The sequence below is a fragment of the Scyliorhinus torazame genome, chromosome 6, assembly GCF_047496885.1.
Source record: "Scyliorhinus torazame isolate Kashiwa2021f chromosome 6, sScyTor2.1, whole genome shotgun sequence".
Lineage (NCBI taxonomy): Eukaryota > Metazoa > Chordata > Chondrichthyes > Carcharhiniformes > Scyliorhinidae > Scyliorhinus > Scyliorhinus torazame.
Window position 1 is genome coordinate 6,468,558 of NC_092712.1, and position 21,364 is coordinate 6,489,921.

General features: G+C 55.3%; 1 protein-coding gene across 1 annotated transcript in view; it reads left to right on the forward strand.

Annotated features, from left to right (window-relative positions):
* Nucleotides 1-773: 773 nt before the first annotated feature.
* LOC140424659 (fucolectin-like) overlaps nucleotides 774-21,364 on the forward strand; it is a 58,055-nt gene continuing 37,464 nt past the window's right edge. The window contains exon 1 of the mRNA XM_072507904.1: nucleotides 774-859. The gene's annotated coding sequence lies outside the window, so the exon portion shown is untranslated. The remainder of the gene's footprint in view (nucleotides 860-21,364) is intronic.

Genomic DNA, 21,364 nt, shown 5'->3' on the forward strand with positions numbered 1-21,364 from the left:
AATCAAACAAGTTAGATTTCCTTCCAAATAATTTATATATATTACTAACAGCAAAAGTCCCAGCACTGATCCTTGAGCAACGCCACGAGTCACAGCCCTCCACTTCGAAACGCACCCTTCCACTGCTACCCTCTGTCTTCTATGACCGAGCCCGTTGTGTCTCCATCTTGCCAGCTCACCTGATCCCCTGTGACTTCACCTTTTGTATCAGCGATAGGGGCCAGGGCACGAACCTGTCAGGAACTCCCCCCTTGCTGAAGCGGCGGCCCCGGAGAATACTGGGTCAGACCCCCTGATGATAGGCCAATGGTGTCTAGTGTACGTGTGGAGTGGGACACATTGGCGCCGCTGTCGAGGCGCGAACCCGGCGCGGGCACAGTTTCAGCATCAGGACAGATTGTCTGCCCAATCTCCTTTCCCGATTTCGCTGTCGGCTGACGGAAAGTCCCGCCCCCGATATTTCACTGAGATCAAAACTTTTCATGAACAAACTATTGACAACATTTGATGACATCAGTAACATTTGAACAAGGAGGTTAGAATGAGTACAATGCACACTGTAATAAATTACCTGTGACAGAATCAACAGCCAAAGCTGATTGATTTGACCACATATTAGCATTGGTGTCAAAGTCGCAAAGTACACGTTTAATGGCTTCTTCAGTGACCTTTACTGAAATAATATTGTGGTCATGTGAAAGGGAGTTAGAATAAATGTCAATAATTCACAGAATTCATGGGCGGGATTCTCTGTTTCTGAGACTAGGTTCTGAGCCAGGGTTGAATCTGGGGACGCTCAGGACACATCGATCGATTGTGTGAGTGATTTATTGTCACGTCTACCGAGGGACAGTGAAAGGTATTTTCTGCGGCCAAAGCAATGTACACAGTACGTACACAGCACACAAAACAAACAATCGATAAAGTACATTGACAAATGTAGGATGGGGAAAGAGGGTGGGTATAGAGGGTGGGTATAGAGGGTGGGTATAGAGGGTGGGTATAGAGGGTGGGTAGAGAGGGTGGGTAGAGAGGGTGGGTAGAGAGGGTGGGTAGGGAGGGCGGGAAGAGAGGGTGGGTATAGAGGGTGGGTAGAGAGGGTGGGTAGAGAGGGTGGGTAGAGAGGGTGGGTATAGAGGGTGGGTATAGAGGGTGGGTAGAGAGGGTGGGTAGAGAGGGTGGGTAGAGAGGGTGGGAAGAGAGGGTGGGTATAGAGGGTGGGTAGAGAGGGTGGGTAGAGAGGGTGGGTAGAGAGGGTGGGTAGAGAGGCTGGGTAGAGAGAACAAACAAACAAAAGAACAAAGAAATGTACAGCACAGGAACAGGCCCTTCGGCCCTCCAAGCCCGCGCCGACCATACTGCCCGACTAAACTACAATCTTCTACACTTCCTGGGTCCGTATCCTTCTATTCCCATCCTATTCATATATTTGTCAAGATGCCCCTTAAATGTCCCTATCGTCCCTGCTTCCACTACCTCCTCCGGTAGCGAGTTCCAGGCACCCACTACCCTCTGCGTAAAAAACTTGCCTCGTACATCTACTCTAAACCTTGCCCCTCTCACCTTAAACCTATGCCCCCTAGTAATTGACCCCTCTACCCTGGGGAAAAGCCTCTGACTATCCACTCTGTCTATGCCCCTCATAATTTTGTAGACCTCTATCAGGTCGCCCCTCAACCTCCTTCGTTCCAGAGAGAACAAACCGAGTTTATTCAATCGCTCCTCATAGCTTATGCCCTCCATACCAGGCAACATTCTGGTAAATCTCTTCTGCACCCTCTCTAAAGCCTCCACATCCTTCTGGTAGTGTGGCGACCAGAATTGAACACTATACTCCAAGTGTGGCCTAACTAAGGTTCTATACAGCTGCAACATGACTTGCCAATTCTTATACTCAATGCCCCGGCCAATGAAGGCAAGCATGCCGTATGCCTTCTTGACTACCTTCTCCACCTGTGTTGCCCCTTTCAATGACCTGTGGACCTGTACTCCTAGATCTCTTTGACTTTCAATACTCTTGAGGGTTCTACCATTCACTGTATATTCCCTACCTGCATTAGCCCTTCCAAAATGCATTACCTCACATTTGTCCGGATTAAACTCCATCTGCCATCTCTCCGCCCAAGTCTCCAGACAATCTAAATCCTGCTGTATCCTCAGACAGTCCTCATCGCTATCCGCAATTCCACCAACCTTTGTGTCGTCTGCAAACTTACTAATCAGACCAGTTACATTTTCCTCCAAATCATTTATATATACTACAAACAGCAAAGGTCCCAGCACTGATCCCTGTGGAACACCACTGGTCACAGCCCTCCAATTAGAAAAGCATCCCTCCATTGCTACCCTCTGCCTTCTATGGCCTAGCCAGTTCTGAATCCACCTTGCCAGCTCACCCCTGAGAGGGTGGGTATAGAGGAGCAGTGTCGGGGGGCAGTGTCGGGGGCAGTGTCGGGGGGCAGTGTCGGGGGGCAGTGTCGGGGGCAGTGTCGGGGGCAGTGTCGGGGGGCAGTGTCGGGGGCAGTGTCGGGGGGCAGTTTCGGGGGGCAGTGTCGGGGGGCAGTGTCAAGGGGCAGTGTCAGGGGGCAGTGTCGGGGGGCAGTGTCAGGGGGCAGTGTCGGGGGGCAGTGTCGGGGGGCAGTGTCGGGGGGCAGTGTCGGGGGGCAGTGTCGGGGGGCAGTGTCGGGGGGCAGTGTCAGGGGGCCGTGTCGGGGGGCAGTGTCGGGGTCGGTGGGCAGTGTCGGGGGCAGTGACGGGGGGCAGTGTCGGGGGCAGTGTCGGGGGCAGTGTCCGGGAGCAGTGTCGGGGGGCAGTGTCAGGGGCAGTGTCGGGGCAGTGTCGAGGGGCAGTGTCGGGGGGCAGTGTCGGGGGCAGTGTCGGGGGCAGTGTCGGGGCAGTGTCGGGGGGCAGTGTCGGGGGGCAGTGTCGGGGGGCAGTGTCGGGGGGCAGTGTCGGGGGCAGTGTCGGGGGCAGTGTCGGGGGGCAGTGTCGGGGGGCAGTGTCCGGCGGCAGTGTCGGGGGCAGTGACGGGGGGCAGTGTCGGGGGGCAGTGTCGGGGGCAGTGTCGATGGCAGTGTCGGGGGGCAGTGTCGGGGGCAGTGTCGGGGGCAGTGTCGGTGGCTGTGTCGGGGAGCAGTGTCGGGGGGCAGTGTCGGGGGGCAGTGTCGGGGGCAGTGTCGGGGTCGGGGGGCAGTGTCGGGGGCAGTGTCGGGGGGTAGTGTCGGGGGGCAGTGTCGGGGGCAGTGTCAGGGGCAGTGTCGGGGGGCAGTGTCGGGGGCAGTGTCGGTGGGCAGTGTCGGGGGCAGTGACGGGGGGCAGTGTCGGGGGCAGTGTCGGGGGCAGTGTCCGGGAGCAGTGTCGGGGGGCAGTGTCAGGGGCAGTGTCGGGGCAGTGTCGAGGGGCAGTGTCGGGGGGCAGTGTCGGGGGCAGTGTCGGGGGCAGAGTCGGGGCAGTGTCGGGGGGCAGTGTCGGGGGGCAGTGTCGGGGGGCAGTGTCAGGGGGCAGTGTCGGGTGCAGTGTCGGGGGCAGTGTCGGGGGGCAGTGTCGGCGGGCAGTGTCGGGGGGCCGTGTCGGGGGGCAGTGTCGGGGTTGGGGGGCAGTGTCGGGGGCAGTTTCGGGGGGCAGTGTCGGGGGCAGTGTCGGGGGCAGTGTCAGGGGGCAGTGTCGGGGGCAGTGTCGGGGTCGGGGGCAGTGTCGGGGGGCAGTGTCGGGGGGCAGTGTCGGGGGCAGTGTCGGGGGGCAGTGTCAGGGGGCAGTGTCGGGGGGCAGTGTCGGGGGGCAGTGTCGGGGGCAGTGTCGGGGGCAGTGTCGGGGGGCAGTGTCGGGGGGCAGTGTCGGGGGGCAGTGTCGGGGGCAGTGTCGGGGGGCAGTGTCGGGGGCAGTGTCGGGGGGCAGTGTCGGGGGCAGTGTCGGGGGGCAGTGTCGGGGGCAGTGTCGGGGGGCAGTGTCGGGGGGCAGTGTCGGGGGGCAGTGTCGGGGGGCAGTGTCGGGGGGCAGTGTCGGGGGCAGTGTCGGGGGGCAGTGTCAGGGGGCAGTGTCGGGGGGCAGTGTCGGGGGGCAGTGTCGGGGGCAGTGTCGGGGGGCAGTGTCGGGGGGCAGTGTCGGGGGCAGTGTCAGGGGGCAGTATCGGGGGGCAGTGTCGGGGGGCAGTGTCGGGGGCAGTATCGGGGGGCAGTCTCAGAACCAGGGGTTACAGCCTGAGGATTCAGGGTAAAACATTTCCAAAGAACAAAGAAAGTTACAGCACAGGAACAGGCCCTTCGGCCCTCCCAGCCTGCGCCGATCCAGATCCTTTATCTAAACCTGTCTTCTATTTTCCAAGGATCTACTTCCCTCTGTTCCCCGCCCGTTCATATATCTGTCTAGATGCATCTTAAATGACGCTCTCGTGCCCGCCTCTACCACCTCCGCTGGCAAAGCGTTCCAGGCACCCACCACCCTCTGCGTAAAAAACTTTCCATGCACATCTCCCTTAAACTTTCCCCCTCTCACCTTGAAATCGTGACCCCTTCTAATTGACACCCCCACTCTTGGAAAAAGCTTGTTGCTATCCACCCTCTCTTAGGTTTTGCACTGAGTGCTGAATTTGGTGCATTTGAGTGCGATAGTGAGAGTTTGGTGACCAAGGGAGTGCTGAATTTGGTGCTTTTTGAGTGCGATAGTGAGAGTTTGGTGACCGAGGGAGTATAAGGCTTCATTTTTATCTAAAGTTTAGTCTTTCTTTTATTTAGTTAATTAACTTAAAAGTTGCTGTTTGGTTTAGAAGAAGGTGAATTTTCAATCAGCTTTAAACAGGCTTCTACTTGTAGGCACTTGCAGCTGAAGCTTGTTAATTAGTTAATTAGATTAGACCAGTTTTCAGAGGCTAGATTCACAGTATAAAAGTGATCCCCTACAGTGCAGACTTTGTTTGCACTTAGTGCTGAATTTGGTGCATTTTGAGTGCTATAGTGAGAGTTTGGTGACCGAGGGAGTGCTGAATTTGGTGCATTTTGAGTGCTATAGTAAGAGTTTGGTGACCGAGGGAGTGCTGAATTTGGTGCTTTTTGAGTGCAATAGTGAGAGTTTGGTGACCGAGGGAGTTAGGTGAGGAGGGAGTAAGGTGCTCCTTCCGCAAAGAGTGAGAAGAGAGCCAGGAGTTTACAGAAAGTGTAGCTGACTGGGAGCAGAGTCGGAGGGCAGAGATCTAGTTAGTCCACACAGCAGCTATATTCTGTCAGGTAAGAGGGGATGGAGGCTAGGCCAGTTGCATGCTCCTCCTGTAGGATGTGGGTGGTGAGGGATACCACCGGTGTCCCCGCTGACTATACCTGCGGGAAGTGCACCCAACTTCAGCTCCTCAAAGACCGTGTTAGGGAACTGGAGCTGAAGGTGGATGAACTTCGGATCATCCGGGAGGCAGAGGGGGTGATTGAGAAGAGTTACAGGGAGGTAACCACACCCAAGGTGCAGGACAAGAATAGCTGGGTTACCGTCAGGGGGAAAAAAACAAACAGGCAGACAGTGCAGGGATCCCTCGTGGCCATTCCCCTTCAAAACAAGTATACCGTTTTGGATGCTGTTGGGGGGGATGACCTACCGGGGGAAGGCCCTAGCGGCCAGGTCTCTGGCACTGAGTCTGGCTCTGGGGCTCAGAAGGGAAGGGGGAGAATAGAAAAGCAATAGTTGTAGGAGATTCAATGGTTAGGGGAATAGATAGGAGATTCTGTGGTCGCGAGCGAGACTCCCGGAAGGTATGTTGCCTCCCGGGTGCCAGGGCCAGGGATGTCTCGGATCGTGTCTTCAGGATCCTTAAGGGGGAGGGCGAGCAGCCAGAAGTCGTGGTGCACATTGGTACCAACGACATAGGTAGGAAAAGGGGTGTGGAGGTAATAAACAAGTTTAGGGAGTTAGGCTGGAAGTTAAAAGCCAGGACAGACAGAGTTGTCATCTCTGGTTTGTTGCCGGTGCCACGTGATAGCGAGGCTAGGAATAGGGAGAGAGTGCAGTTGAACACGTGGCTGCGGGAATGGTGTAGGAGGGAGGGCTTCAGGTATTTGGATAATTGGAGCACATTCTGGGGAAGGTGGGACCTGTACAAGCAGGATGGGTTGCATCTGAACCAGAGGGGTACCAATATTCTGGGAGGGAGGTTTTCTAGTACTCTTCGGGAGGGTTTAAACTAATTTGGCAGGGGAATGGGAACCGGATTTGTAGTCCAGCAACTAAGGTAGCCGATATTCAGGACGCCAAAGCGTGTAATGAGGCAGTGGGGAAGGGAACACTGACAAAGGAGAGTACTTGCAGGCACGGAGATGGGTTGAAGTGTGTATACTTCAACGCAAGAAGCATCAGGAATAAGGTGGGTGAACTTAAGGCATGGATCGGTACTTGGGACTACGATGTGGTGGCCATCATGGAAACTTGGATAGAAGAGGGGCAGAAATGGTTGTTGGAGGTCCCTGGTTATAGATGTTTCAATAAGATGAGGGAGGGTGGTAAAAGAGGTGGGGGGGGGGTGGCATTATTAATTAGAGATAGTTTAACAGCTGCAGAAAGGCAGTTCGAGGAGTATCACCCTATTGAGGTAGTATGGGTTGAAGTCAGAAATAGGAAAGGAGCAGTCACCTTGTTAGGAGTTTTCTATAGGCCCCCCAATAGTAGCAGAGATGTGGAGGAACAGATTGGGAAACAGATTTTGGAAAGGTACAGAAGTCACAGGGTAGTAGTCATGGGCGACTTTAACTTCCCAAATATTGAGTGGAAACTCTTTAGATCAAATAGTTTGGATGGGGTGGTGTTTGTGCAGTGTGTCCAGGAAGCTTTTCTAACACAGTATGTAGATTGTCCGACCAGAGGAGGGGCAATATTGGATTTGGTACTTGGTAATGAACCAGGGCAAGTGATAGATTTGTTAGTGGGGGAGCATTTTGGAGATAGTGACCACAATTCTGTGACTTTCACTTTAGTAATGGAGAGGGATAGATGCGTGCAACAGGGCAAGGTTTACAATTGGGGGAAGGGTAAATACGATGTTGTCAGACAAGAATTGAAGTGCATAAGTTGGGAACATAGGCTGTCAGGGAAGGACACAAGTGAAATGTGGAACTTGTTCAAGGAACAGGTACTACGTGTCCTTGATATGTATGTCCCTGTCAGGCAGGGAAGAGATGGTCGAGTGAGGAAACCATGGTTGACAAGAGAGGTTGATTGTCTTGTTAAGAGGAAAAAGGAGACTTATGTAAGGCTGAGGAAACAAGGTTCAGACAGGGCATTGGAGGGATACAAGATAGCCAGGAGGGAACTGAAGAAAGGGATTAGGAGAGCTAAGAGAGGGCATGAACAATCTTTGGCGGGTAGGATCAAGGAAAACCCCAAGGCCTTTTACACATATGTGAGAAATATGAGAATGACTAGAGCGAGGGTAGGTCCGATCAAGGACAGTAGCGGGAGATTGTGTATTGAGTCTGAAGAGATAGGAGAGGTCTTGAACGAGTACTTTTCTTCTGTATTTACAAATGAGAGGGGCGATATTGTTGGAGAGGACAGTGTGAAACAGACTGGTAAGCTCGAGGAAATACTTGTTAGGAAGGAAGATGTGTTGGGCATTTTGATAATACTTGAGGATAGACAAGTCCCCCGGGCCTGACGGGATATACAAAGAACAAAGAACAAAGAAATGTACAGCACAGGAACAGGCCCTTCGGCCCTCCAAGCCCGTGCCGACCATACTGCCCGACTAAACTACAATCTTCTACACTTCCTGGGTCCGTATCCTTCTATTCCCATCCTATTCATATATTTGTCAAGATGCCCCTTAAATGTCCCTATCGTCCCTGCCTCCACTACCTCCTCCGGTAGTGAGTTCCAGGCACCCACTACCCTCTGCGTAAAAAACTTGCCTCGTACATCTACTCTAAACTTTGCCCCTCTCACCTTAAACCTATGCCCCCTAGTAATTGACCCCTCTACCCTGGGGAAAAGCCTCTGACTATCCACTCTGTCTATGCCCCTCATAATTTTGTATACCTCTATCAGGTCGCCCCTCAACCTCCTTCGTTCCAGTGAGAACAAACCGAGTTTATTCAATCGCTCCTCATAGCTTATGCCCTCCATACCAGGCAACATTCTGGTAAATCTCTTCTGCACCCTCTCTAAAGCCTCCACATCCTTCTGGTAGTGTGGCGACCAGAATTGAACACTATACTCCAAGTGTGGCCTAACTAAGGTTCTATACAGCTGCAACATGACTTGCCAATTCTTATACTCAATGCCCCGGCCAATGAAGGCAAGCATGCCGTATGCCTTCTTGACTACCTTCTCCACCTGTGTAGCCCCTTTCAGTGATCTGTGGACCTGTACTCCTAGATCTCTTTGACTTTCAATACTCTTGAGGGTTCTACCATTCACTGTATATTCCCTACCTGCATTAGCCCTTCCAAAATGCATTACCTCACATTTGTCCAGGTTAAACTCCATCTGCCATCTCTCCGCCCAAGTCTCCAGACAATCTAAATCCTGCTGTATCCTCAGACAGTCCTCATCGCTATCCGCAATTCCACCAACCTTTGTGTCGTCTGCAAACTTACTAATCAGACCAGTTACATTTTCCTCCAAATCATTTATATATACTACAAAGAGGATCCAAGGATTCTATGGGAAGCAAGAGATGAAATTGCAGAGCCGTTGGCAATGATCTTTTCGTCCTCACTGTCAACAGGGGTGGTACCAGGGGATTGGAGAGCGGCGAATGTCGTGCCCCTGTTCAAAAAAGGGAATAGGGATAATCCTGGGAATTACAGGCCAATTAGTCTTACTTCGGTGGTAGGCAAAGTAATGGAAAGGGTACTGAAGGATAGGATTTCTGAGCATCTGGAAAGACACTGCTTGATTAGGGATAGTCAGCACGGATTTGTGAGGGGTAGGTCTTGCCTTACAAATCTTATTGATTTCTTTGAGGAGGTGACCAAGCATGTAGATGAAGGTAAAGCAGTGGATGTAGTGTACATGGATTTTAGTAAGGCATTTGATAAGGTTCCCCATGGTAGGCTTCTGCAGAAAGTAAGGAGGCATGGGATAGTGGGAAATTTGGTGTTATAACCTGCCTACTTACGATTGGCTGGGGACTAATGACTATCCCACAATCCTATGGGAGTATGAACTTCCCCAATGAGGGGGGCGGAGAAACTCCTAGTATAAATAAGCTGGCCAGTTCAGGAACCAGCAGGAAGGATAAGGTAGCAAGGGAAGTTACTGCTACTGTTATGTATATATTGTTATAGTAAATAAACGTTATTACTTTGTATCCTTAAAACTCGTGCTGGATTCTTCGGGGCCCTTACAAAACTGGCGACGAGGGTAAAAGTGAATAGCTGTCTACACTGCTGAAGCCACCTCCCTGGATTATTGTTGGATACAGGTTGGAAGTTGTTTTCTATTATACCATGCCTCTGTACGGACGTTTGGATGTTTTTGATGCTGCGCTGGAAAGCTGGAACCAGTACACACAACGGATGCGTTAGTATTTCCGGGCAAACAATATCACCGAAAACGAGCGCCAGGTGGTCCTTGGGCGAGGCAACGTCCGGACCGACGCCAGTGGCCATCGGACATTCCTCCCTGAAGGGAGCCTTCTCCAGAGCCAATGGATGAGGAGCCATGTCCGTGTCAGACTTGTAGGCGCCGACCCCGTCGCGGACGGCGGACCTGGGGATGCCAGAGGCGCCGTCGTTCCGACCAAAACTGGGACCAGCCCAGGGCCGTAACTGGGACCAGCCCAGAGGCCGTACCTTCCATGTGGATGAACCTGCGGTGACCACTCCTGAGGACGTGGAGACGGAGGACGACTGCCTGCAGCTGCATTGTGTGGCAGCTCCCCGTGTGGCCCCCATTAAGGTGACAGTACGGGTCAATGGCCACCCGCTGGAGATGGAGTTGGATACTGGCGCAGCAGTCTCCGTGATCGCCCAGAGGACATTCGACCGCATCAAGCAGGGTATACAGACCCTTACATTAACTGACTCACAAGCCAGGTTGGCCACCTACACGGGGGAACCACTGGCCATTGCAGGAACTACAATGACCCCTGTTGTCTATGGACGCCAGGAGGGGCGTTTCCCACTTATCGTGGTGCGTGGCCATGGGCCCAGCCTGTTGGGTCGGGACTGGTTGCGCCATTTGCGGTTACTGTGGCAGCACATCCTCCAAACAGTTTCTGAAGGGTTGACTGAGGTGCGAGGACGATACCCAGAGGTATTCCAGCCTGGTTTGGGGAAAATAAAAGGGGCCGTAGCCCGTATCCAAGTTGAACCAGGAGCCACGCCGCGCTATTTCCGGGCGCGCCCAGTGCCTTACGCTTTGCTCGAGAAGGTAGAAGGGGAGCTCACTCGTTTGGAGAGTTTGGGTATTATCAGGCCCGTCCGTTTTGCTGACTGGGCAGCACCAATTGTACCTGCAATGAAGCCAGATGCCACAGTTTGCTTGTGTGGCGACTATAAACTTACAGTGAATACAGTTTCCCGACTCGACTGATATCCAATACCTCGCATAGAGGATCTCTACGCGAAACTTGCAGGTGGACTCTCGTTCACAAAATTAGATATGAGTCACGCCTACCTGCAGTTGGAGCTGGACCCTGCCTCCCGACCATATGTAACAATTAATACACACCGGGGCCTGTACGAATATACACGGTTGCCCTTTGGAGTATCCTCTGCCTGCGCAATTTTTCAACGTGTTATGGAGGGCATTTTGAGAGGTTTACCACGTGTGGCTGTCTACCTAGATGACTTTTTGATTACAGGGATGTCGGAGCAAGAACATTTGGAAAATCTGGAGGCTGTCCTTAGACGCCTTTCAGAGGCTGGAGTCCGTTTACGTCGCACAAAGTGCGTATTTCAGGCAAAAGAAGTAGTCTACCTAGGTTATCGGGTGGACCGCGAGGGTCTGCACCCCGTCGCAGAGAAGGTGCGTGCAATTCAACAGGCCCCCGCCCCGACTGACACTTCGCATTTTCATTCTTTTCTCGGTCTCGTAAACTATTACGGGAAGTTCCTCCCCAATCTGGCAACTACGCTGGCCCCCTTGCACCTGCTGCTAAAGAAAAATCACACCTGGGTTTGGGGTCAGCCGCAAGAAACCGCTTTCCGGCGGGTAAAGCAACAATTGTCGTCGTCTGGGTTACTAACCCACTATGATCCAGGAAAGCCTTTGCTCGTCACCTGTGATGCATCCCTGTATGGTATTGGGGCCGTCCTGTCCCACAAGATGGAGAACGGGGCCAAGCGACCGATAGCTTTCGCCTCCCGCACATTGACTGCAGCGGAGAAAAAGTACGCGCAGATCGAGAAGGAGGGCCTGGCAGTGGTTTTTGCGGTGAAACGCTTCCACCAGTACATGTACGGCCGCCATTTCACTATCGTGACTGATCATAAGCCTCTGCTGGGACTTTTCAGAGAGGATAAGCCAATACCGCCCATTGCTTCCGCACGGATCCAGCGCTGGGCTTTGTTGCTCGCTGCATACGATTATTCTCTGGAGCACAAACCAGGTACGCAGATAGCAAATGCCGACGCACTGAGCCGATTGCCTTTATCGACCGGCCCCATGTCGACCCCCACGACCGGTGAGGTGGTTGCAACCCTATATTTTATGGACACCTTGCTTGTCATGGCATCACAGATCCGTGAGTGGACCCAGACGGAGCCAGTCCTGTCAAAGGTTCGACACATAGTCCTGTATGGTGGGCAGCATAGACAGCTCCCAGGCGAGTTGCGGGCATTTTCCTCCAAGCTGTCAGAGTTCAGCGTGGAAGACGGCATCCTCTTGTGGGGGACGCGTGTGATTGTCCCGGAAAAAGGACAGGAGCTGATACTAACAGACTTGCACAATGGGCATCCAGGTGTGACCAAAATGAAAATGATGGCCCGGAGTTATGTCTGGTGGCCAGGCCTCGACACTGACATTGAGAAGGAGGCCCAAAACTGCTCCATTTGCCAGGAGCATCAGAAGCTTCCGCCGGCCGCGCCCCTACATCACTGGGAATGGCCAGGGCGGCCTTGGGCGCGCTTGCATGCAGATTTCGCAGGCCCTTTTCAGGGATCCATGTTACTTCTATTAATCGACGCCCAGTCTAAATGGCTGGAGGTGCATAAGATGCAGGGGACAACGTCCTGCGCAACAATTGAAAAGATGCGTTTATTGTTTAGTACGCATGGCCTCCCCGAGGTGCTGGTCACGGATAACGGCACTCCATTCACCAGTGAGGAGTTTGCTAGGTTTACAAAGAAGAACGGCATACGCCATATCCGCACTGCCCCTTACCACCCGGCTTCAAATGGGTTGGCAGAGCGCGCAGTGCAGACATTCAAAAGAGGCCTAAAGAAGCAGTCTTCCGGATCAATGGACACGAGACTGGCTCGCTTTTTGTTTACGTACAGGACCACCCCCCATGCGGAGACTTTGCACCCGCCTTAGTATGGTCTTCCCGGACATTGGCGCAAAAGTACGCCGCACACAAGAACGGCAGGGACAGGGATTGTCTCGGCATCGTCCGATTCGGCAGTTTGCGCACGGTTACCCAGTATTCATGCGGAATTTTGCTGGTGGTGCCCAATGGGTTCCTGGTGTAATCTTTCGTCAAACGGGCCCGATATCTTACCAAGTGCAAGCCCAGGTCCAGCGAAAACATGTAGACCACGTCCGGTCCAGAAGATCATCCCCTCAAAAGATTCCCCGCCCCCGGAGCTCATTTCTCCAGCCGCAAAGACCAGAGACAAGGGAAGGTAGTCCTCACAATCTTCCACTGGTGCCTCACTCAAAGCCTGCGCAGGTCGTTACGGGGCCGAATGGAGATAGAGACGCTGACATGACGGAGGCAGCAGACTCTGACTCCGAGATGGAGACACAGGATGCATCAGAGGGGGAATCCTCGGGTCCCCGGGCCGTGGATGTACAACCGCGCCGTTCATCACGGAAGCGCCGGTCTCCGTCTCGTTACACGCCGCCTGATCCAGCGCCGCGTGCAAATGGCGTCCGGCCTGCGGCCAAACGAGTTCGACGCCTTCCTTTGCCAGGGTCTTCGGTGGATTCCTTGGACTTTGAGGGGGAGGGATGTGAGAACCTGCCTGCTTATCACTGGCTGGGGACTAATGACTATCCCACAATCCTATGGGAGTATGAGCTTCCCCAATGAGGGGGGCGGAGAAACTCCTAGTATAAATAAGCTGGCCAGTCCAGGAACCAGGAGGAAGGAGAAGGTAGCAAGGGAAGTTACTGCTACTGTTATGTATATATTGTTATAGTAAATAAACGTTATTATTTTGTATCCTTAAAACTCGTGCTGGATTCTTCGTGGCCCTTACAAAATTTGGCCAGTTGGATAACGAACTGGCTAACCGATAGAAGTCAGAGAGTGGTGGTGGATGGCAAATATTCAGCCTGGATCCCAGTTACCAATGGCGTACCTCAGGGATCAGTTCTGGGTCCTCTGCTGTTTGTGATTTTCATTAATGACTTGGATGAGGGAGTTGAAGGGTGGGTCAGTAAATTTGCAGACGATACGAAGATTGGTGGAGTTGTGGATAGTAAGGAAGGCTGTTGTCGGCTGCAAAGAGACATAGATAGGATGCAGAGCTGGGCTGAGAAGTGGCAGATGGAGTTTAACCCTGAAAAGTGTGAGGTTGTCCATTTTGGAAGGACAAATATGAATGCGGAATACGGGGTTAACGGTAGAGTTCTTGGCAATGTGGAGGAGCAGAGAGATCTTGGGGTCTATGTTCATACATCTTTGAAAGTTGCCACTCAAGTGGATAGAGCTGTGAAGAAGGCCTATGGTGTGCTCGCGTTCATTAACAGAGGGATTGAATTTAAGAGCCGTGAGGTGATGATGCAGCTGTACAAAACTTTGGTAAGGCCACATTTGGAGTACTGTGTACAGTTCTGGTCGCCTCATTTTAGGAAGGATGTGGAAGCTCTGGAAAAGGTGCAAAGAAGATTTACCAGGATGTTGCCTGGAATGGAGAGTAGGTCTTACGAGGAAAGGTTGAGGGTGCTAGGCCTTTTCTCATTAGAACGGAGAAGGACGAGGGGCAACTTGATAGAGGTTTATAAGATGATCAGGGGAATAGATCGAGAAGACAGTCAGAGACTTTTTCCCCGGGTGGAACACACCATTACAAGGGGACATAAATTTAAGGTGAAAGGTGGAAGATATAGGAGGGATATCAGAGGTAGGTTCTTTACCCAGAGAGTAGTGGGGGCATGGAATGCACTGCCTGTGGAAGTAGTTGAGTCGGAAACATTAGGGACCTTCAAGCAGCTATTGGATAGGTACATGGATTACGGTAAAATGATTTATATGTTTTTAAGGGCAGCACGGTAGCATTGTGGATAGCACAATTGCTTCACAGCTCCAGGGTCCCAGGTTCGATTCCGGCTTGGGTCACTGTCTGTGCGGAGTCTGCATGTCCTCCCCGTGTCTGCGTGGGTTTCCTCCGGGTGCTCAGGTTTCCTCCCACAGTCCAAAGATGTGCGGGTTGGGTGAATTGGCTAATGATAAATTGCCCTTAATGTCCAAATTGCCCTTGGTGTTGGGTGGAGGTGTTGAGTTTGGGTAGGGTGCTCTTTCCAAGAGCCGGTGCAGACTCAGGGGGCCGAATGGCCTCCTTCTGCACTGTAAATTCAATGATAATCTCTGATTAATCTAGGACAAAGGTTCGGCACAACATCGTGGGCCGAAGGGCCTGTTCTGTGCTGTATTTTCTATGTTCTATGCTCTATGTTCTCTCCATACCTCTCAGGATTTTGTAGACCTCAATCAGATCCCCCCTCAACCTCCGTCTTTCCAACGAAGACAATCCTAATCTACTCAACCTTTCTTCATAGCTAGCACCCTCCATACCAGGCAACATCCTGGTGAACCTCCTCTGCACCCTCTCTAAAGCATCCATGGACAGAGATAAGGAGACATTTCTTCACCCAGAGAGTGGTGAGCCTGTGGAATTCATTACCACAGGAAGTAGTTGATGCTAAAACATTGAATATGTTCACGAGGTGGCTGGATATAGCACTTGGGGAGAATGGGACCAAAGGCTATGGGGAGAAAGCAGGATTAGGCTATTGAGTTGGATGATCAGCCATGATGGTGATGAATGGTGGAGCAGGCTCGAAGGGCCGAATGGCCTCCTCCTGCTCCTATCTTCGATGTATCTATGGATGTATGACAAACGGCACCTTCGCTTACCTTTTAATGCGGAAGGGGAGCCTGCTTGGTCCTGACAAACTCACTCCAATCAGGTCCAAGGCAGGAGAGGGCAATGCGCACATCTGGGGTGAAATTCTCCGTTATCGGCGCAAAGTCCGCCGATCAGCGCAAAAAACAGCGCAAATCCGACCTGCGTCACGCCGCAGAAATCGTCGCGAAGTCTCCGGCCCGAAATGGGCTAGCAGCGACGTAACGGGATCCGCGCTTGCGCAGTGGTTCACGCCGTGCAGCGTCATACGCGCTGCACGGCGTGACGGCTCATAAGGCCGCGCAGCTCCCCCCCACCCGACCGGAACACCCGACCGGAACACCCGACCGGAACACCCGACCGGAACACCGGACGGGATGGCTGGCCGCCGCTCAGCCCCGAGGTTCGAGTCACGCGATGTGGAGGCGCTCCTGGACGCGGTGGAGCAGAGGAGGGACGCCCTGTATCCCGGGCACGGCCGCAGAGTTTCCCCACGCCACAGCCGGCGTCTGTGGAGGGAAGTGGCAGAGGCCGTCACCGCTGTGGCCCTGACACCACGGACAGGCACCCAGTGCCACAAGAAGGTGAACGACCTCGTCAGAGCAGGCAGGGTGAGCCTCCCCATATCCCCCATATCCTCCCCTCCCCATATCCCCCATATCCCCCCTCCCCCATATCCCCCCTTCCCCATATCCCCCCTCCCCCATATCCCCCCTCCCCCATATATCCCCATATCCCCCCTCCCCATATCCCCTATATCCCCCTCCCCCATATCCCCCATATCCCCCCTCCCCATATACCCCCTCCCGCATATCCCCCATATCCCCCTCCCCCATATCCCCCCTCCCCCATATCCCCCATATCCCCCCTCCCCCATATCCCCCATATCCCTCCTCCCCCATATCCCCATTTCCGCAAGTGAATCCAGCCCTAACCTTAACCTCTGCAATGCACGCGCAACCGATGGCGTGCATTCATATACCTGCCTAACACTGTTGCCTTTTACCCCTGCCACCGCCCCCCACAGGAGAAGCGTGCACACAACAATAGGGAGCATGTGAGGACTGGAGGAGGGCCCGCTGATGAGAGGCCACTGACCGTACACGAGGAAAGGGCCCTGGAACTGGCTGGCGGACCTGAGGACCGGGAGGTTGCTGATGCAGAGGTCGGGGGCGTACTAGCGAGTGAGCCACCGACAGCCCGTCCCCATATCCCCCCTCCCCTATATCCCCCTCCCCCATATCACCTGATCACTGCCTGATGTCTAACCATGCATGCTTCATTGTGTATCGCAGGACCAAACGTCCAGGCACCCATCCCCGCAGATGCCGACCGCCCGCAGGATGCCCCTCGGAGACCACGGGAGATGGAGAGACCCGCACCCTCCAGCATGCGACGCCCGCAGGATGCCCCTCGGAGACCACGGGAGACGGAGAGACCCGCACCCTCCAGCATGCGATGCCCGCAGGATGCCCCTCGGAGACCACGGGAGACGGAGAGACCCGGACCCTCCGGCATGCGACACCCGCAGGATGTCCCTCGCACACCACGGGAGACGGAGAGACCCGGACCCTCCGGCATGCGACGCCCGCAGGATGCCCCTCGCACACCACGGGAGACGGAGAGACCCGGACCCTCCGGCATGCGACGCCCGCAGGATGCCCCTCGGAGGCCACGGGAGACGGAGAGACCCGGACCCTCCGGCATGCGACGCCCGCAGGATGCCCCTTGGAGACCACGGGAGACGGAGAGACCTGGAGGAACAGGGAGACGACGCCCCCGTCTCGTGCGGGTGTGACGACGCAGGCGTGTGCCACCCAGCGACGAGAGGGGCAGCCACAGGCCCCCGTCACAGCCGAGCCAGGACACCACTACTCAGGACACCACTACCCGGGACACCCCTACCCGGGACAGCACTACCCAGGAAGACGAAATACCGGATGTAGCGCACAAAGACTCCATGAGACGAAAAGAGTGAAGTCGATGAGGCTTTATTAAGCGTGTCTGTTCCCCAGTAGCCCGATAGTAAACTGGCCTGCGGGGGAAGGCACCGGCTTCTTATACTTCGCCTTCAGGGCTGAGGTCAACGGCCAACCAGGACCCGGGATCTGTCAGCCAATGACATTAGGGCTTCCAGTCCCACATGACCCCCAATACATACTACCACATTCACCCCTTGTCAAAAATGAACCAGGCGGGGTGATGCTTCGTATGGTGGTAAGGGTTTACAGGGCTGGTCCTGGGAGGATAGAACAGTTACATGGTAGTACAGTATTGGACAGTATCGTCCTGTTACAACCATTTACAGAGGGTATAGGAAAAACAAAATGTTCATTGAACAGGCCATCTTTGTTTTACATCGACGCCACGAGTCGGTCGGGCGGTCTGGTCGTCCGTGTCGATCGCCTCGGCCCCGGCGGTGGTGGTGGTGCTTGTACCAGCGTTGTCGCCTCCGGGAGCCGCACAGTTTCAGCTGTCGGTGCAAAGGGGAGGGGGACCGATCCTCCTGAGAAGGGGGCGGTCGCGGGGTGCGGCGGTGGCAGGAAGGGGGGCGGTTGGGTTGATGGTGTCGGGGGGGTGTGCGTGGTGCCGGCGGGCGCCAGATCCCGCAGGGAGACCGTGTCCTGTCAGCCATCGGGGTACTCCACGTAGGCGTACTGGGGGTTTGCGTGGAGGAGGTGAACCCTTTCGACCAACGGGTCCGCCTTATGTGCCCGCACATGCTTTCGGAGCAGGATGGGTCCTGGGGCCGCCAGCCAGGTTGGCAGCGACGTTCCAGAGGAGGACCTCCTAGGGAAGACAAGGAGACGCTCGTGAGGCGTTTGATTAGTGCTCGTACATAATAACGACCGGATGGAATGGAGAGCGTCCGGGAGGACCTCCTGCCACCGTGAAACTGGGAGATCCCTGGACCATAGGGCCAGTAGGACGGCCTTCCAGACCGTGCCGTTCTCCCTTTCTACTTGCCCGTTCCCCCGGGGGTTGTAGCTGGTCGTCCTGCTTGAGGCTATGCCCTTGCTGAGCAGGAACTGGCGCAGCTCGTCACTCATGAAAGAGGACCCCCTGTCGCTGTGGACGTATGCGGGGTAACCGAACAGCGTGAAGATGCTGTTCAGGGCTTTAATGACTGTGGCCGCGGTCATGTCGGAGCAGGGAATGGCAAAAGGGAAGCGGGAGTATTCGTCCACTACATTAAGGAAATATGCGTTGCGGTCGGTGGAGGGGAGGGGCCCTTTGAAATCGAGACTGAGGCGTTCAAAGGGGCGGGAAGCCTTAATCAGGTGTGCTCCATCTGGCCTGAAAAAATGCGGCTTGCATTCCGCGCAGATGTGGCAGTCCCTTGTGACTGTACGGACCTCCTCTAAAGAGTATGGGAGATTGCGGGACTTGATGAAGTGGTAAAACCGAGTGACCCCCCGGGTGGCAGAGGTCCTCGTGGAGGGTTTGGAGGCGGTTAATTTGTGCGTTGGCACATGTGCCGCGGGATAGGGCATCGGACGGCTCGTTCAGCTTTCCGGGCCGGTACAAGATCTCATAGTTAAAGGTGGAGAGCTCGATCCTCCACCTTAAGATCTTGTCATTTTTAATCTTGCCCCGCTGTGCATTATCGAACATGAAGGCTACCGACCGTTGGTCAGTGAGGAGAGTGAATCTCCTGCCGGCTAGGTAATGCCTCCAATGTCGCACAGCCTCCACTATGGCTTGGGCTTCCTTTTCCACTGAGGAGTGGCGGATTTCTGAGGCGTGGAGGGTTCGGGAGAAAAAGGCCACGGGTCTGCCCGCTTGGTTAAGGGTGGCCGCTAGAGCTACGTCGGAGGCGTCGCTCTCGACCTGGAAGGGGAGGGACTCGTCGATGGCGCGCATCGTGGCCTTTGCGATGTCCACTTTGATGCGGCTGAAGGCCTGGCAAGCCTCTGTCGACAGCGGGAAAGTCGTGGTCTGTATTAGGGGGCGGGCCTTGTCTGCGTACTGGGGGACCCACTGGGCGTAGTATGAAAAGAACCCCAGGCAGCGTTTCAGGGCTTTTGGGCAGTGGGGGAGGGGAAATTCCATGAGTGCGCGCATACGTTCGGGGTCGGGGCCTATTATCCCATTGCGCACTATGTAGCCCAGAATGGCTAGCCGGTCGGTGCTAAAAACACACTTGTCCTCGTTGTACGTGAGGTTCAAGGCTTTGGCGGTCTGGAGGAATTTTTGGAGGTTGGCGTCGTGGTCCTGCTGGTCGTGGCCGCAGATGGTTACATTGTCGAGGTACGGGAACGTGGCCCGTAATCCATGTTGATCAACCATTCGGTCCATCTCCCGTTGGAAGACCGAGACCCCGTTTGTGACGCCAAAAGGGACCCGTAGGAAATGGTATAATCGCCCGTCTGCCTCGAAGGCTGTGTACTTGCGGTCACTTGGGCAGATGGGGAGCTGATGGTAGGCGGACTTGAGGTCCACGGTGGAGAAGACTTTATATTGGGCAATCCGATTGACCATGTCGGATATGCGGGGGAGAGGGTACGCGTCTAGTTGTGTGTACCTGTTGATGGTCTGGCTATAGTCAATGACCATCCTTTGTTTCTCCCCTGTCTTCACTACTACCACCTGCGCTCTCCAGGGACTATTGCTGGCCTGGATTATGCCCTCCTTTAGTAGCTGCTGGACTTCGGACCGAATGAAGGTCCGGTCCTGGGCGCTGTACCGTCTGCTCCTAGTGGTGACGGGTTTGCAATCCGGGGTGAGGTTTGCAAACAAGGACGGGGGTTGCACCTTGAGGGTAGCGAGGCCGCAGATAGTGAGTGGGGGTATGGGGCCGCCGAATTTAAACGTAAGGCTCTGTAGGTTACATTGGAAATCTAATCCCAGTAATGTGGGGGCACAGAGTTGGGGAAGGACGTTAAGTTTGTAGTTTTTGAATTCCCTCCCCTGTACCGTTAGGGTAACTATGCAGAATCCCTGGATCTGTACGGAGTGGGATCCTGCAGCTAGGCAAATCTTTTGTGCGCTGGGGTAGGTAGTTAAGGAACAGCGTCTTACCGTGTCGGGGTGTATAAAACGTTCCGTGCTCCCGGAGTCGACTAGGCATGGCGTCTCGTGGCCGTTAATTAGGACCGTTGTCGTCGTCGTCTGGAGAGTCCGGGGCCGAGCCTGATCGAGTGTAACCGAAGCGAGCCGTGGTTGTAGTAGTGGGGTGGGGTCCGTTGTTGCCGTCCAAGATGGCGTCGGGGGTGGACAAAATGGCCGCCCCCACGCGTCGTACAGGTCGGGGGCGGTCCAAGATGGCGGCACCCCTCCTCCCCTCGTGGTGGTCGGGACCCAAAATGGCGGCGTCTGCGGGTCGCACATTGAGTGCTGGGGGGGTCTGGGGGGAGCTAGGACCGCGCGGAGTTCCCGGGCCGCGGGCGCTAGGACCGCGCGGAGTTCCTGCATTGCGAGCGCCCGGGCCGCGGGCGCTAGGACCGCGCGGAGCTCCCTCGCTGGGGACAGCGGTGTTCGGGGCCCAGGTCGGCGGAGCCGGCGGGTCAGGCGTGGGGCGCGGGACGGGGGTGAGGGCCCAGGTCGGCGGGTCAGGCGTGGGGCGAGGGACGGGGGTGAGGGCCCAGGTCGGCGGGTCAGGCGTGGGGCGCGGGACGGGGGTGAGGGCCCAGGTCGGCGGGTCAGTCGTGGGGCGCGGGACGGGGGTGAGGGCCCAGGTCGGCGGCTCCGGCGGGTCAGTCGTGGGGCCGCGAGCGCTGGCACCGCGCGCAGCTCCCTCGCCGGGGACAGCGGTGGTCGGGGTCAAGGTAGGTGGCGCCGGCGGGTCAGGCGTGGGGCGCGGGACGGGGGTGAGGGTGGCGTTCGGGATGCGAAAGACCCCCTCCTCTCCGTGGAGAGTGTTGGCCGGCACCCAAATCGGGAGCGCCGGCGGCGGGTCGTACATGGACTGCGGGGAGGGGGGTTGGGGAGCGTAGGCGGCGTGCAGGGCTCCCAGTTCTCCCGGGGCCGCGGTGGTCGGGATCCAAAATGGCGGCGCCTGCGGGTCGCACATGGCGTGTTGGGGGGGTTGGGAGGCATAGACTGCCTGTAGGGCTCCCTGTTCTCCCGGGACGGCGGCGACCACGCGGGACCGGCACACCACCGCATAGTGGCCCTTTTTCCCGCAGCTTTTGCAGATGGCTGCGCGGGCCGGA